At 39.4% G+C, this 17,259-nt stretch overlaps 1 long non-coding RNA gene across 1 annotated transcript in view; it reads right to left on the bottom strand.

The window, feature by feature from the left end:
• Nucleotides 1–17,259, bottom strand: part of LOC126063288 (uncharacterized) — a 153,191-nt gene that overhangs the window by 111,507 nt on the left and 24,425 nt on the right. The window contains exons 3-4 of the long non-coding RNA XR_007514256.1: nt 15,152–15,491; nt 6,081–6,144 (exon numbers count right to left, since the gene is read on the bottom strand). This is a non-coding gene — a long non-coding RNA (uncharacterized LOC126063288). The remainder of the gene's footprint in view (nt 1–6,080; nt 6,145–15,151; nt 15,492–17,259) is intronic.

Here is a 17,259-nt window from a genome sequence, read left to right as displayed (position 1 = left end):
AGAAATGCATTTCTGTAGGTGGTAATCCTAAATGTCCACTATCAGAGCTGTTCTGTGACCCCCAAATGGAAAGAAGAGGCAGGTTAGAGTGGCTGGGATTCAGGAGACACTGCAGAGAGAAGGATGAAGTAAGAGACTGCTGCAGTAACTTTGGCTACATGAGACCTTCTGTCATGTAATTGATTATAGACACACAGCCCAACACCTCCGTCAGTTTCTCATACTGTGTGGCTTGCCGGAAGCTAAACCACTGGTATTTCAAGTACCAGCAGGGGCCCCCATGGTGGACAGGTTTCAGCAGAGCTTCTAGACTAAGACAGCCTAGGAGGAACGGCCTAATTACTTTTAAAAATCAGCCAGTGATAATCCATGAACGACAAAAGAACATTGTCTGATATAACGCTGAAAGATGAAACCATGCCAACAATCAGGAAGATGACATTTCGTTCTGTTGTACATAAGGCTGCTATGAGTCAGCGTCAACTAGATGCCAACTAACAACAACAACAACATAGATGCTGTGTATGCTGGATGTATATTTATATGTATATCTGTAAACATACTGGGTTGCCATGGTTCAGATCAATTCAGCAGCGACTGGTTTTTACGTATTTGTGTACATCTGATCTGCGTGCAGATATAAGTTTATATTTGGTGTGTGTGTATATATACGTACATATATAGTCGTTGTTGTTAGTTGCTGTCGAGTGATCCCCTGATTCACGGCAACCCCACGCACAATGGAAATGAAAACAAATTCTGCCCCATGCTGTGCCACCTCCATGACTGGTTGTTGCTCAAGCCGTTGTGATAAACACACACACACACACATAATTTTTCGAAGTCAGAGTTTGTTTGAAGACAGGATTATGTACGCAGCTTAGAGCTTACCCACTGCCCACTGCCATCGAGTCGATTCCTACTCTAGAGCTTACAAAGGTATAAAAAGCAGTGCTTTGGGCTGAAGGTAATGAATTGTGAACTTAGATAGACAGTAGTGGGAATGGAAGGAAAGGGAGCAGATGGGAAACTGCTGAAAGAAGAACTTACAGGATTTGGCCAGGGACTGATGCAGTAAGGGCTGCAAGAAGAGCCCTTGGGGCACAAGTAGGGTGATATGAAATTTTACTTGTACAGTGAAGTCACGTGAGCTGCATCTTTAACTCAGTGATGCCTACAGAGGGCAACATCTATCAGCGCTGTAAGTCCTGCCCACCTGTCTACCTGCTGAAAGCATACCTCTCGATGAGCTTGAGAGGAGAGCCAGGACTCTCTGTTGCCTTTCTAGGCTTTCATTTGCACTTTCACCTTGTAGGTGCAAAGGGTTAAATGCTCAACTACTAACCAAAAGATTGTTGGTTTGAACCCACCCAGAGTCACTTAGGAAGACAGACCAGGTGATCTGCTTCTGAAAGGTCATAATATTGAAAACCCTCTGAGCTTAGTCCTACTCTGCACATACGGGGTTGCTATGCGTTGGAACTGGCTCCACGGCAACTAAGAACAGCAACATTTATGACAGAGTTTTTCAAGCTCAACTGCTCACATTTTCTGCCAGATAAACGTTGTGGGAAGTTGTGCTATGCGATGCAGGATGTTCAGCAGCATCTTCGCCGCCTACCCACTAGATGCCAGGAGCACCCTCCGCCCTCCAGCCCGACGACGCAAAATGCCTCCAGGCATTGTCAAATAGCTTCTGGTGGCAGAGTCACCCTCAGTCGTGAACCACGGACTTATATTAAGGCTGCACTTTTGAGTTTTTGCTGCTGAAAGGAGAATTGCGGATGGACAATATTTTTTCTTCCAGAATTTTAAAGGTGTTTCTAGTTTTTTCAGCACTTCAAATTCTGAGTTGACCGAGGTTTTTTTTTTTTTAAATGTTTCAGCACTGGGCTGGCCTCCACTGCTCTGAAGAGAAGTCCACTGTTCTTTACGTCATCATCTCCGTATGTAATGTCCCCTTTTCGTCATTGGCTGCTTTTCAGATTTCCTCTTTAACTCTGGTTTTCAGTATTTGACTTTGATGTGCGTAGGTGTGCTTTTTCTTTGTATATATTCTTCTTGGGGTTTGCTGAGCTTTATAGATCTGTAGGATTATGTTTTTCACAAAATTTAGAAAAGTTTAAGTCGTTTCTTTTTTTTAAAGTTTTATTGAATTGAATTTGACATGAAATGAACCGCATCTATTTATTCTGCACAACTGGATAAGTTTTGACAGATGTATCGCATGTGAAACGATCACCACAATCAGGATAACGACCATACCTATCACCTCTCAAAGGCGCTCGTGTTTCTTCTGAATCCCTGCCGCCATCCGCCCACCATATCCTTTCCCCAGGAATCACTGATACGCTTTCTGACACAACAACTTAGTTTGAATTCTCTAGAATTTTATATAAACAGCATTATACAGTAGGTACTCTTTTTTTGTCCGGCTTCTTGGGCTCAGCATGGTTATTTTTGGTTTAACCCATGTTGCCGTGTTTATCAATAGTTCATTCTTCCTTGTTGCTGTGTAGCATTTCATTGTATGGATGTACCACAATTTTTATGCGTTCACCTCTTGATAGGCATTTGAGTTGTTTCCAGTTTTTAACTATTACAAAAAAGCTGCTATGGCCATTTCATACAAGTCTTTGTATGGACGTATGTTTTCATTTCTCTAGGCAAGTGTCTAGGAGTGGAATGGCTGAATCACATCACATGAATATGTTTACCTTCTAAACAAAGCGCTCAACGGTTTCCCAAAGCGCTACTGTTTTACATCGGCAGCAGCAGCGTCTCAGAGTTCTAGTTGCTCTACCTTCTTGCGACAGTTTGTATGGTCAGTCTTTTAGTCTTAGCTAATCTAAATAGCTGTGTAGTCATATCTCACTGAGTTTTTTATTTGCATTTTCTAATTATTAATCATGTTGGGTAACTTTTCATATGATAATATGCTATCCATATATCTTCTTGGGTAAAGTGTCTGCTTAAATCTTTTTCTTTTTGTCTTGTGCTCTTATAATTGAGTTTTGAGAGTCTGTCCCTCAATCTATTATCTATCTACCTACCAACACAAGTGCTTTATTAGATATTTGATACTCAAATATTTTCTTCCTGTCTGTAGCTTATCTTTTTACTATCTTACCTGTTTTTTTGAAGACTAGGTTTTTTTTTTTTTGAACTTAGATTAAATCCAATTTATCAGTTTGGTTTTTGTGGATCAGACTCTTGGTGTTGTATCTAAAATTCCTTTGCCTAATGCGAGGTTACAAAGAGTTGTTCTTATGTTTCCTTTTGGAAATTTTATCATTTTAAGTTTTACATTTAGATATATTGCTCCCATTAAGTTTTGTGAATGGTGCATGGTCAGGATAGAAGTTCATTTTTTTTTCAAGCACTATTTGTTGAACAGATAATCTTTTTTCCCCTCCGAATTTTCTTTGAACATTTGTCAAAAATAAGTAGTGCATGTACTATAGTGTGCTTTCAGTTCTGAATTCCCCAGTCTATTCCATTGAGTGATTTATCTTTATGGCAATATTACACTTTCTTGAGTATTATAGCTTTAAGACAAGTTTTAAAGGCAGGTAAAATTAACTCCCCATCTTTATTTTTTCCTTCTCAAAATTGTGTTGATTGTTCTAATCCTTTGTGCTTCCTATGAATTTTAGAATCATTTTGTCAATTTCTGTTGTCGTTGTTAGGTGCCGTTGAGTTGGTTCCTACTCATAGCGACCCTACGCACAACAGAACGAAACACTGCCCGGTCCTGCGCCATCCTTACAATCGTTGTTATGCTTGAGCTCATTGTTGCAGCCACTGTGTCAATCCACCTCATTGAGGGCCTTCCTCTTTTCCGCTGACCCTGTACTCTGCCAAGCATGATGTCCTTCTCCAGGGACTGATCCCTCCTGACAACATGTAAACATCCTTCTGGTATTCTCTTCTTTCAGCCAGGATCCATCTGACATCAGCAATGATATTGCTGGTTCCACGTTTTCTTCTGCCAATTTTCCTAGATTCATATTTCATACATTCCAGGTTCCGATTATTAATGGATGTTTGCAGCCGTTTCTTCTCATTTTGAGTTGTGCCACATCAGCAAATAAAGGTCCCGAAAGCTTTACTCCATCCACGTCATTAAGGTGGACTCTACTTTGAGGAGGCAGCTCTTGCCCAGTCATCTTTTGAGTGCCTTTCAACCTGGGGGGCTCATCTTCCAGCACTATATCAGACAATGTTCCGCTGCTATTCATAAGGTTTTCACTGGCTAATGCTTTTCAGAAGTAGACTTCCGGGTCCTTCTTCCTAGTCTGTCTTAGACTAGAAGCTCAGCTGAAACCTGTCCTCCGTGGGTGACCCTGCTGGTATCTGAATACCAGTGGCATAGCTTCCAGCATCACAGCAACACACAAGCCGCCACAATATGACAAACTGACAGACACTTGGGGGTGTCAATTTCTACCAAAAAAAAAAAAAAATCTTCTAGGGTTTTGATTGTGATTGCATGATGGCAAATAATGAAGTTTCCAGGCATGCAAAGATGAAGAAAATTTACCTCACCATTGTGAGGAAGCTATTTGAGGATTTACACCAACAAAAATAGAAAGAGATCAAAGAGAGGGAGTTGTGGAAAGCAGGAAAATGTGATGGAACCCACTGATGTCCAAGAAACTAAAGAAGCACCCGGTCTAGATTGTAGTAAAAAGGTCAGAGGGCTCTAGGATGGATATCTCCGGGACGAAGGTAGATTCCATGCAGAAGTAGATGACAGAACCGAAAGACTGGACTGTTTTGAGGCTACCGTGGGGCACAGTTGTAACGACAAGAAAAGAGGAAGGTATTTGGACTACTGACAAGAAGGGGAGACTGTTTAGAAAAGCTGTAGTCAGAATATGAAAAAAAAATTTTAAGATGGCTTTGGTAAAGAGCGATTGTTAGAGAACATGAAAAAGAAACCCATTTTATCCTGATTCTGGAAGTAGCCTGCTTTATGTGGCCCAGAGTTAATCGTATTGAGGCAGGAAGTGAAGAAATGTAACACTCGCACATGACTGAGCTAAACAGTGAAGATTCCTGACAGAGAGCGAGTCTTCACTGTGGGTCATTCACTGTACAAAGTACTTTGTTGTTATTGTTAGTTGCCTTTGAGTTGACGTTGACTCGCGGTGGCCTTATGGACAACAGGAGGAAACATGGCCCGGTTCTGTATCATCCTCGCGATCACTGGCAGTTTCAAGTACATTGTTGCAACTCTCATGGCAATCCATTTCACTGTAGAGCATCAGGCTTTTAATTCAGTGCTTCACCACCTTCACGATGCATAAAAATTATCTGAGGGTCCAGGGTTCAAGTCCTCGTTCCAGTGTGAGTGGCTTTGGAAACCCTGGTGGTGGTGTGGTTTAGAGCTATGGCTGCTAAACAAAAGGTCAACAGTTTGAATCCACCAGCCACTCCTTGGAAACCCTATAAGGCAGTTCTACTCTGTCCTATAGGGTCACTGTGAGTCGGAACTGACTCAAAGGCAACGGGTTTTTTTTTTTTTAAAGGAGAACGACTCTAATGCCATCGCTGGCCCTTTACTGCAGCAAACACAATGTCCTACTCAGGCAATTGCTCTCTTCTGCTGATGTGTCCAAGCAAGCAAGCTGAACAATGCCTTGTTGTGACCCATAAGGTTTTCATTGGCTAATTTTTGGTAGTAGATTGCCAGCTCTTTATTCCTAATCTGTTTTAGTCTGGAAGCTCCTCTGAAGCCTATCCACCATGGGTGACCCTGCTGGTAATTTAAACACCGGTGGCATAGATTCTAGCATTATAGTAACATGTAAGTCACTACAATATGACAAACTATGTTAATTATATAATCCTCACAATGACTGAGAAAACTAAAAAAACCCAACTCATTTCTGTCAAGTCTATTCCAATTCATAGTGACCCTATAAGACAGAGCAGCACTGCCTCATAGAGTTTCCAAGGCTGTAACCTTTATGGAAATAGACCACTGCATCTTTCTCCCAATGACCCCAGGAGGTAGATATTATTTTCCACTTTTTTTAGAGATAAAGAACTGAAGCAAAAAGAAATTAACTCACTTGTCCAAGATTCCAAAGCTAGCAGTGGAGGAGTGGGAGTCATAAACGTTATGAAATACTGCCTCTGTAAAAAAAAAAAAAATACATGTATTTATTTTACAAAATGATAAACAATATCTTTGGATTATAACTTTTAGAATGAACTTATTGATAAATTATGGAATAATGTCCTAGAAGAGAACACTAATATTATAAATTTTCACTATGCTTGAATACAGATATGGTTAAAGGAAGTTGATAAGTGGAATGGGTGAAGAGTAGAAGGGGGGCTAGGAGGAAATAATTTTACACAACTGGGAATGAGGAGATAATGTATGAACCTGATGAACAAGAAATAGAGGTAGAAGAATATATTTAAATTATGAACGCAATCAGTGGGAAAACATTGGATCCACCTGGTGTGGGTCCAGTTATATAACCACGAAGAGTGAGAAAGATGGCAAAACGGAAAGATGGGAAAATGGTGTCAGTAAACTAAACCTTCAGTTCTAATAACAGAAAAATGCATGAATAGTTCCTAAAATGCTTAAGTCAAGAAATTAGTGTAAGCACTTTTTATAATTCAGTGGTTCTCCACCCTCATGATGCATCAAAATTATCTATCAGGCATTAAAAATAATACCATTGTCTGAGTCGCACACCCAGGACCCAGACCAGTCGATCTAAGGGAAGAACCAGAACTGCGAACCTGTGAAAACTCCCAGGGGCTTTTTAATGTGAAGCCAGACCTGAGAACCTTCGATTTAAAAATGGAAAGCTCCACCAGAAGTTTCAAAAACAGAAACTTGACAGTGGCCGCATCTGTGAATAGGATGTCATTTAAAAACTGGGAGAGTTTTTGTCTTTCAGTATAAACTCATTCATATAATTTGATTTTTTAATCCTTATAACTAGATTTTACAAACATCAGAGAATTTTTTTTTTTTAAATAACATTTAAATTTATAGAGTGTTACAAAGAACTGGTACAAACAACAGCATCCCAGTCTTGTGGGAAATACACACGTGTATTTGATCTATATCAGAACGTTCAAAATGTTACCAGTGGTCATTTCACATCAGGGTTGTTCCTTGTGGTTTATATGTTTTGTGTGTTTTCTAAATTCTTAAGACAGTGTTTGTGTGTAGTCCGTGATAGAAGCTTAAGTGCTTTATACTTTTGATGGAAAAACAGGAACATTTAAATGTAGCCTAGAGAATGCACCAATGGAACGAACCACCAGGGTACACATGTCTCAAGTTGATAATTATGAAATATGAAAGTTTTTCTATGAAAATGTTTTCAATGTGAATTATAAGTGCAGAAAATTTGTTCGTATGACTACATAATAAAGTATGAAATTGAAACTTCTAAGCATAGATCCCAAAAGCTGAGGAAACAATTCCATGTATCCTTTTTCCTAAATCAAAACGCAGGACCCACCAAGGGATTTCAATTTTGGTTCTGCTAGATTTAGCCTATCACCTAAATTGAGCATATAAAAGAGTCAACATGGAAGAAAGCAGTGAGAAAATTCCTTTGGTAAGAATCTTGGCTGTTATCCTCCCTCCTTCCCCTCCCACAAGGAGGCGAGAAGGAGGGTGCCTCCCCTACACTTTAGGTCAAGTAAAAGCGCTTGAAGACTCAGGTGTATGTTCTCTGATATTAGAGTCATGGAGGCTAGTGTGTAACACACTACTGAGGAAATGGAGCTGACAGAAAAGAAGAGAAATGGGTGCATTTGGGAGTGAGTTGAATTTCTACTCGTGGTAAAGGCAAAAATACAGATTATCCTTGGGATGGGGTATGGATCCAATGGAAGGGACCCACCCTAGGGTTATCTTTAGAAGGGTTCTCAAGCAAGAGGATGTCTGAATGGGAGAAGAGACTGCAACAAAGAGATCGACTATGTGAACTCCAGGTCCAGCTCTTCAGTTGCTACCAGTCACCTGAGCCATAGACCATACAGTGGAAGACCCCAGAGTAGGATCTGTGGGAGAACCACAAACAATGCTGCATCTGAAGAATCCGACCATGTAATCTACCACATCCAGAGGGGACCAAGACATATAATAACTGTGCCATTCAAGGAAGTCATTTTCTGCCCAGTATCCCCTTCTCGGGAACCTTGGTGGCATAGTGGTTAAGAGCTGTGGCTGCTAACCAAAATGTTGGCAGTTCAAAGCCATCAGGTGCTCCTTGGAAACTCTGCAAGGCAATGCTACTCTGTCTTATAGGGTCACTATGAGTCAGAATCGACTCCGCAGCAACAGGTTTAATGGGACCCCCTTTTCCCTCCTCCGTGGTCCAGCACTGCAGGGGTCCAAAGCTGCTGCTAAGGAGTTGGGCAGGGTGGAGCTAGGACTTAGTGGAGATGCTGACTCTGCCCCCTCTCTCTGCTCTGTTTCCAGATCTGAAGGAAGAAGAAATGTTTTAAACTAGAATGGAATGTTGAGTTTTAAAAGTACTCTGGACTAGAGTTACATGATTGTTAGACGAGACCTGGGGTCTTTATTTTATGTGTCGCAGAAAAACCTATGGACCCCATTTGAGATTACAACCAGGAGTACATAAAGAACTATTCCACAGAACAAGTTTAATGGGAAGTGGTAGAAAAAAATAAGGTTGTTTTCAGTCTATACCCATTCAGTTCAGCTCATTCAACTGACAAAATAATTTTCTTGAATTATTGGTGTTAATTTTAAGTGTTTTTTGAAAATTAACTTGAGGATACTTCAGAAGTTTATTTGGTTTCTTAGATATATTATAGTCACAAGGTTAAACCTAGTTTATCCTTATGCTTTTAAATCCTGCCTATAAATGTTATAATACTAGTCATTCCCTTAGCAATTTTTAACATTTACTACCAGAGTTCTTTTGATTAACATTTTGCTTTAATTATAAACTTAAATAATTCAATTCTCTGCATTTTAAAAGTTGATATATTTGATTTACCTCTTAAATGCTTTAATTGCCTAACTTAATAAGCAACCTTTCCTTATAAATCTAATAAATCAAGCCATAAATATAACGAATTTTGAGTTTGCTTAAATGTTCTAATAGAGTACATAAACCTATGAAGATTTCAAATTAAAATCACAAATCTAAGTGAAATATTCAATTACAATTTTTAATTCAGAGTTATTGGGTGGCCACTCTAATAGGCCAAATTCTCTTAAGGACACAAGTTCATAAATGCCGAATATTAAAACCACATTCTTCTTCTTCCACATTTGAATATGAATTCTAACTCTTCTGGAGTTATTAGATGCTTACCACTAAGGAAAATATTTGCTCTTTTGGGTAATTTATATGAACTTTTGACCAGAGATTTCTGTTGAGTGTGAGATAAAGACTTGCACGCGTCCAGGACAATTTTTCTTTCTGACCATTAAGGACTCTATTCTATTGTCTTATGTATGAAGTGAAGTTGCCTTCTCAGCATGCTTGGTGTTGCAAAAAGACCGAAGATTTCAGCCAGGGTGCTGACTGGATTCTCGTTAGCAACTTTGATGTGATGCATTAAATCCTATTGATAATTGTTACATCAGTGCCTCTATAACTCAAAGAAGGCTTTCAACTGGTAGGAGACCCTTAGAGTCATATGTTGCACATTATCTAATTCTTCTTTCTACCCATAGATGTCTGCAACTTGAAACCTGGTTTATTATCTCACTAGATTGCCTGTTTCCTTGGATCTTAAATTATGTTGGTACCTTTTCTGTCTACCTCTAAACACCTTTGAACTTTGTAGAAACCTGCATTCTATCATAATCTTCAAACCACCCGACTCTTACAGATACTAAAATGATAACCAATTACATTTTAGCACTCTACATAGCCGCAAGATTGTACTCCTAACAATTTGCACAATAATAACTCAAATTAAAAAATAAATAAAAAACATAAACATAGACCTCAGTTTGAGAGACTATGATGTAATCTTTTTTGTATTTTTTTCATTTGTTAGCAGCTATAGAGAGTAGGCTCACGGATATTGTTTATTTTCTATTTTATAGATGAACATATTTGTATCTAAAGAGGCTACATAATTTATCCCAAAAGATGTAGATAATAAGTAGCAGAATTAAGACCCAAACTTGATTACAAGTGTAATATGTATGCAACAGCATCTCCCTGCCTCTCCTTAAAAGTCTAGCAAAGACAGACTAAAAGAATAAACATTGAGAAAACGTTCTTCAAAATTTTTTGAGCTTCATTTAAAAAAAAAAAGCTTTAAAAAAGGGTGTACAGCTAGGAAAACTATTTCAATTATAATAGCATCTAAAAGAATAAAATACCTAGGAATAAATTTAACCAAGGAAGTGAAAGACTTGTACACTGAAAGCTATAAAACATTGCTGAAAGAAATTAAAGAACTAAATAAGCGGAAAAACAACTGTGTTCATCAATTGGAAGATTTAATATTGCTAAGATAATAAAACAACCCAACCTGATCCGTAGAGTTAACACAATCCCTATCAAACTCCTAACAGCCTCTTTTTCCAGAAATGGGAAAGCCAGTCCTCAAACTCAATTGTAAGGGGCTATGAATAGCCAAAGCAAACTTGAAAAAGAAGAACAAGGTAGGAGGACTCACACTTCCTGATTTAAAATCATATTATAAAGCTACAGTAATAAAAAAAAAGTCTGATACTGGTATAAGGTCAAACATGTAGAGTAGAATGGACTCTCAATAGAATAGAATTGAAAGTCCAGAAATAAGTCCATATATCTACAGTTAATTGATTTTCAACAATGGTGCTAAGTTCATTGAATGGGGAAAGACTAGTCTCTTCAATAAATGGTGCTGGGACAACTGGATCTGCAAAAGAATGAACTCAGACCTTACCTCACACCATATACAAAAATTAATTTAAAATGGATCAATGACATAAATGTAAGAACAAAAATCATGAAACTCTTAGAAGAAAACACAGGCTAAAATTTTGGGACTCAGTTTTTGACAATGGCTTCTTAGATATGACACCAAAAATTAGCAATAAGAGAAAGATAAATTGGGCTTCAACAAAATTAAAAGCTTTTGTGCATCCAAAGACTTTATCAAGAAAGTAAGGAGACAATCTAGAATGGGAGAAAACATTTGGTAACCACATACTGGGTAAGGGTTTGATATCTAGAATACAAAGAACTCCTACAATTCAACAACAACAACAAAAGACAAACAATCCAATAAAAAAAAAAAGGGCAAATGACTTGAATAGACATTTCACCATAGAAGATATACAGATGGCCAGCAAGAACATAAAAATATGCTCAGCATCATAAGCCACTGTTGTTGTTGTTGTGTGCCATCAAGTCAATTCTGACTCATAGTGACCCTATAGGACAGAGCAGAGCTGCCCTATAGGATTTCCTAGGCAGTAATCTTCATTTTTTTTTTTTTTTAATCTTCATAGGAAACCCTGGTGGTGTAGTGGTTAAGTGCTACAGCTGCTATCCAAGAGGTCGGCAGTTCAAATCCACCAGGCGCTCCTTGGAAACTCTATGGGGCAGTTCTACTCTATCCTATAGGGTCGCTATGAGTCAGAATCGACTCAACGGCAGTGGGTAATCTTCACAGGGAAACCCTGGTGGGATAGTGGTTAAGACCAACCGCTGCCAACCAAAAGGTTGGCCATTCAAATCCACCAGGTGCTCCTTGGAAACCCTATAGGGCAGTTCTGCTCTGTCCTTTAGGATTGCTATGAGTTGGAAATGACTCTACAGCAAGGGGTTTGGTACTTTTTTTTTTTTTTTAATCTTTACAGGACCAGATAGCCAGGTCTTTCCTCCCAAGGAACCTCTGAGTGGGTTCGAACCACTAACTTTTTGGTTAGCAATCAATTGCTTACCCACTGCACCACTAAGCCTCCTTAAAAAAAAAAATTAAAAAAACCGTTGCTGTCGATTGGATTCTGACTCATAGCTACCCGTAGAACTGCCCCATAGGGTTTCCGAGGCTGTTATCTTTATGGAAGCAGACTGCCACATCTTTCTTCTGAGGAGTGGGCGGCTGGTGACTTTGTGGTAAGTTGATATCACCAACCTTTCGGTTAGCAGCCCAGTGCTTTAATTACTGCACCAGGGGGACGTAAATCAAAACGACAATGAGATATCACTTCACCTGCACTAGGATGGCTATAAGAAGCCCTGGTGGTACAAATGATTAAAGCACTCAGCTGCTAATCAAAAGACTGGCTGTTTGAACTCATCGGCCACTCCCTGTAGGAGAAAAGACCTGGCCATCTGCTCCTGTAAAGATAACAGCATAGGAAACCCTATGGGGCAGTTCTACTCTACCCCATAGGGTCACTATGAGTTGGAATCAGCTTGACAGCACATAACAACAGTACGACTGTGATCAGAAAAACAGAAAACAAGTGTTGAAGAAGATGTGGAGAAATTGGAACCCTCATCCATTGTAGATGGGGTTGTAAAGTGGTGCAGCTGCCATGGAAAACAACTTGGTGGTTCCTCAAAAAGTTAAACATAGAATTACCTTATGACCCATTCTTAGGCGTATACCCAAGTGTGCTGAAAGCAGGAACTTAAACAAGTACTTACACACCAGTCTTCACTGAAGCGTTATTCACGAATGTCAAAAGGTGGAAACGACAGAACGGTTCATCAAGAGATGAATGGATATACGAAATGTAGCATATTCATGCAATGAATATCATTCAGCCATAAAGAGAAAAGAAATTCTGATATATGCTGACATGGATGAACCTTGAAAGCATTTGCTGTTGTTTTTAGGAGCCTTTGAGTCACCTCTGACTCATGGAGACATTACGTATAACAGAACAAAACGTTGCCCAGTCCTGCAAAAACATGCTGAGTGAAATAATGCTGTTAGAGTAATATGTAAAAGGACAAATTTTGTAAGATCCCACTTACGTGAAATATCTAAAATAGATAAACACATAGCAACAAATGTTTATCGGTAGCTATTTTTTATCAGGGGTTGTAAGGAGCCCTGGTGGTGCAGTGGTTAAATCCTTGGCTGCCAACTGAAAGGTCTGTGGTTCTATTCCACCACCTGCTCCACCAGACAAAGATGTGGCAGTCTGCTTTCGTAAAGATTAACAGCCTTGGAAATCTTATAGGGCAGTTCTACCCCGTCCTATAGGGTCTCTGCGAGTCGAAATTGACTTTGTGGCAATGGGTTTGGTTTGGACCAGGGGTTGTAGAAAGAGGTAAATGGGAAGTTATTGCTGAAGGTGCATTGAGTTTCTATTTAGGGTGATGAAAAAATTTGGAAATGGATAGTTGTGATGGTTGTGCAACATGGTGAATGTAATTGATGTCATTGAATTGTACACTTAAAAATGGTTAAAGTGGCAAATATTATGTGGTGTATATGTTTCCACAATAAAATAATTTTTAAAAGTGTGCATTATTCTTGTTACGTCTTTCCAATCAACTTCCACTCTTCAGGAGCATGCGATGACACAGGCTTTCAAACCCTGGAGGAGGATAATGACTCTGTGACAAGCCTTATTGATTATTTACTTAGAGAAGACTCTAAGACTTGGTGATTTCCATAGCCAGGAGCACTGGCATTTTTCCTTGCCATATTTCAAACCTTTAGAACCTTATCAAAGCAGATTCAGAAGCTTCTGTGAGAAATCCATCGAGTGCCACAAGCTGGTTTTGACTACCTCTGCCCACAATGGAATGGAATGAAAACTTGTGAAGTGACATATCACACATAGATTTGATTTTCAAATAACTCCATCCACCACTTATTTTTAAAGCAGTGGAACTGTTTCTTCACATTAGATCATGGATAGATAGGGAGACAGACAGATCGATGGATAGAAAAATAGGTGCTGTCCAATCCACTCCAACTCATCATGACCTTACGCACAACCGAAAAAGAAAAAATTCCCTGATGCAGTTCCGTGTCATCCTCATGATTGCCAGCATGTTGGAATTCACTGTTGTGGCTCCTGTACCAATCATTGCACCCAGGGTCTTCCTTGCCCTTGTTGACCCTCCACTTCACCAAACATGGTGTCCTCCTCTAGCGATTAATCCCTCCTGATCATATGTAGGAAGCCAATATATTAGATAGATAAAAGCACAGTGGTTCTAGTTCAAGTGCAAGTGAGAGATCGCATTCCTTTTCCCTCCCACACTTCCACAGGAGACCCTGATGTACTTCCTCAGCAGCCATAACACTTCGTGGAGTACTGCTCTCCATGGCAAGTATGCGATGTTCCAAGCATAGTATTTCTCCAGAAAAATCTATGGAGAGTAGTTCTTAGAAGATTTCTCTTTTCCTAAGGAGGAGAGAACTTGAGCACAATGTCTATAGAGTCAGGCATCATTCTGACTCCGTCCTACCACCGACTATCAGAAACAATAGCGTTATTGTTCCAGCCATACAGAAGCCTCATGTGATGTTTGCCAGATGTGGCACATCTCTACCGTCTTGTCTAAGACAAATATATGTTTTGTCAGAGAATAATTGGTATAATTGCTAAAGTCAGGTCTTTGTGAGAGAACCTTTCCGTCCTCTCTGTTTTATCTCAAATCCCAAATGTGATTTTTGCAATTTAGGGGCGTTTATCAGAATAAAGATTTTTCTTGAAAGGGGGTTAGTCTAGTTACTCCCTAATTCTGCTTTTCTTACCAAGTCTTCTTAATTAGTTATTGAGCATCAGGCAGAGAAATAATAAAGAAGAAGGAAAATGTATCCAGGCCAAACTTGTGAGTTAACGTTGGCCTCATGGAGACCTGGACCCTGAAATGCGTGAGCGCTCAATCCACATGTAATTTATATTACAGTTACTGATTGCTTCTGCTACCTCAGAATTATGGAAACAGACTTGGAAGTCATCAAGAAAAAAGGTAGAAACTATTATTATAGTGCTTACACTATTCAATAGTTTGTGGTTTTCCTTTCACATAAACCTGGGATTTGAAACCCAAGGCCAAGTGGGAATCATAGCCATAAAAAGCATGGGCATCGATTTTATTCCTCCAGACCGTTTTGAAGAGCTTTACGTATATTATCCACCTCAAACCCCACCCCCCAAAAATTTCAACCCCAAATCCCCTTAAAGATTAACAAGCTGACAAACCTTGCTAATGTCAAGGAGAGGAAAACAGCTCCCTGCTAGCTGCCGGAAATAGACTCCAGACTTCCTCTTTCTTCAGCTGAGGACACTATGTAACTGTTCAAAAATGTGAAGGTTTCTTAAAGCATGATGGCTGTTATAGGGCAGAGACACAAACTTCTCCTGGAGTCAGGTAGCAGCGTTCAGCCAATGAATCAGACCCCAGTCTGGCCTGATGTTCAGCAGGAAGATGATTTATCACGGGACGCAAGGGCAGCCAGCGGATACACCTCAGAGGCTGGATAATCCAGACCAGCTGGGCATAGAGTGTGACACTTCTCTCCGCCTCCAAGTCATTTTCTCCCTGCAGAACGTGGGGAGAGCAGGTCTTTGAGAGGGCAGTTTGAAGAAATTCAGCACACAAATATGCAGACTTATCAAGAACTGGTTCCATAATATGTCTTTCTAAAACCAGTCCGGAGGAAATACCACAGCAAGAATTAGACTCAGTGAAATTCTGGAAATTGTAAGAAAGTCACAATTACTTAAAAAAGATGATTTCTTCCTGTTTTTTTTTTTCGGGGGGGTGGCTGAGTTCATAGAAAAGTGATTTCAAAAGATTATTAGTTTATATTGTATGTACATATTGTTCCATAATAATTGTATTATTTTCATTTCTATAGGTATATAATGGTGTATTATACAGGTAGTCCCCTACTTATGAAGGGGCTCCGTTCCAACAACTTTATCGTAAGTTGATTCCAACATAAGTTGAACACTTCACTTTTTTTTTTTTTTAGTTTTCATTATTTTTTCCTTTTCTTAACAATATCTTTATAAATACGATCTTTCTTTGTCTTTGGAGGTAAAAATGTTAAATATAAACTTACAGACATATTTTAATATATACATTAAAAAAAAACAAACCCCTTGCTGTCGAGTCTATTTCGACTCGTAGTAACCCTATAGGACACAGTAGAACTGCCCCACAGGGTTTCCAAGGAGCAGCTGGTGGGTTGGAATTACCAACCTTTTGGTTATCAGCTCTTAGCCACTGTACCATCAGGGCTCTAATACATACTTACATACATCAAAAATATACAAATCATAAAAATTTACTCGACGATGAAGACAAGTTGGATGATATTGGCATTTTGTCAGTTTCAGTAATAATCCTCCTTGTGGAAGATTCTGGATCGCCTGGATTATCCTTGGAAATGCGGATGGTGTTTCTAGTCAGAAAACCAGTGAGAGTTGTCTGTATGGTCCTTTTCTTATTTTCTTCACATATTTTGCTGTAACATCTCACTGCTTCCCAAGTCTGCCTATCGACTTTAGCAAAGATCAGCATTTGGGTTTATGTATTCAAGAAACTGAACCCCTGATTTAGTTTAGAAAAAACTCCTGCTAATCCTTTCACTGTAAAATGTTTTGACAGCTTCTCTGCTTCCTCTTCCATCTTGTCCAGCTCATGCTTGAATTTTTCAGCCACTTCAACATTGACGGTTCCTGCTTCTCCAGTTATACGCACCTTATGTAAGCCAAATCTGCTTTTGAAGTGATGAAACCAGCCCTTGGTGGCATTAAAGTACTTGTGGTAGTCTTCTCCTTGCTGTTTCTTCAGGTTTTCAAAAAGGCTGCATGCTTTTGTTTGAATCATCAGTAAACTCATAAGTATACTCTTGTGGACTTGAACATAACATGGACTGCAAGAAGAGGGTCTCGGAGGAAGCACAGCCAGAGTGCTCTTTGGAAGAGAGAATGGTGAGACTATGTCTCACGTAGTTTGTACATGTTTTTAGGAGGGACCAGTCCCTGGAGAAGGACACCATGCTTGGCAAGGTAGAGGGTCAGTGAAAAAGAGGAAGAACCTCAACAAAATAGATTGATACAGTGGCTGCAACAATGGGTTGAAACATAGCAACAATTGTGAGGATGGCTCAGGACCAGGCATTGTTCTGTTTTGTCGTACACAGGGTGGCTATGAGTCAGAACCGACTGGACGGCACCTGACAACAAAACAACAACAGCCCAAATCATCAATAGATTTTCTATATTATGGATTGGCCCTTGCCTTTTCTTTGTTAAAATTGTCAATTTTGTGTCAGTCTCTCCTATAGCTTCCTCTAAAA

Source organism: Elephas maximus, chromosome 19 (genome assembly GCF_024166365.1).
Source record: "Elephas maximus indicus isolate mEleMax1 chromosome 19, mEleMax1 primary haplotype, whole genome shotgun sequence".
Lineage (NCBI taxonomy): Eukaryota > Metazoa > Chordata > Mammalia > Proboscidea > Elephantidae > Elephas > Elephas maximus.
This window is presented reverse-complemented; position numbering and strand designations above follow the sequence as displayed.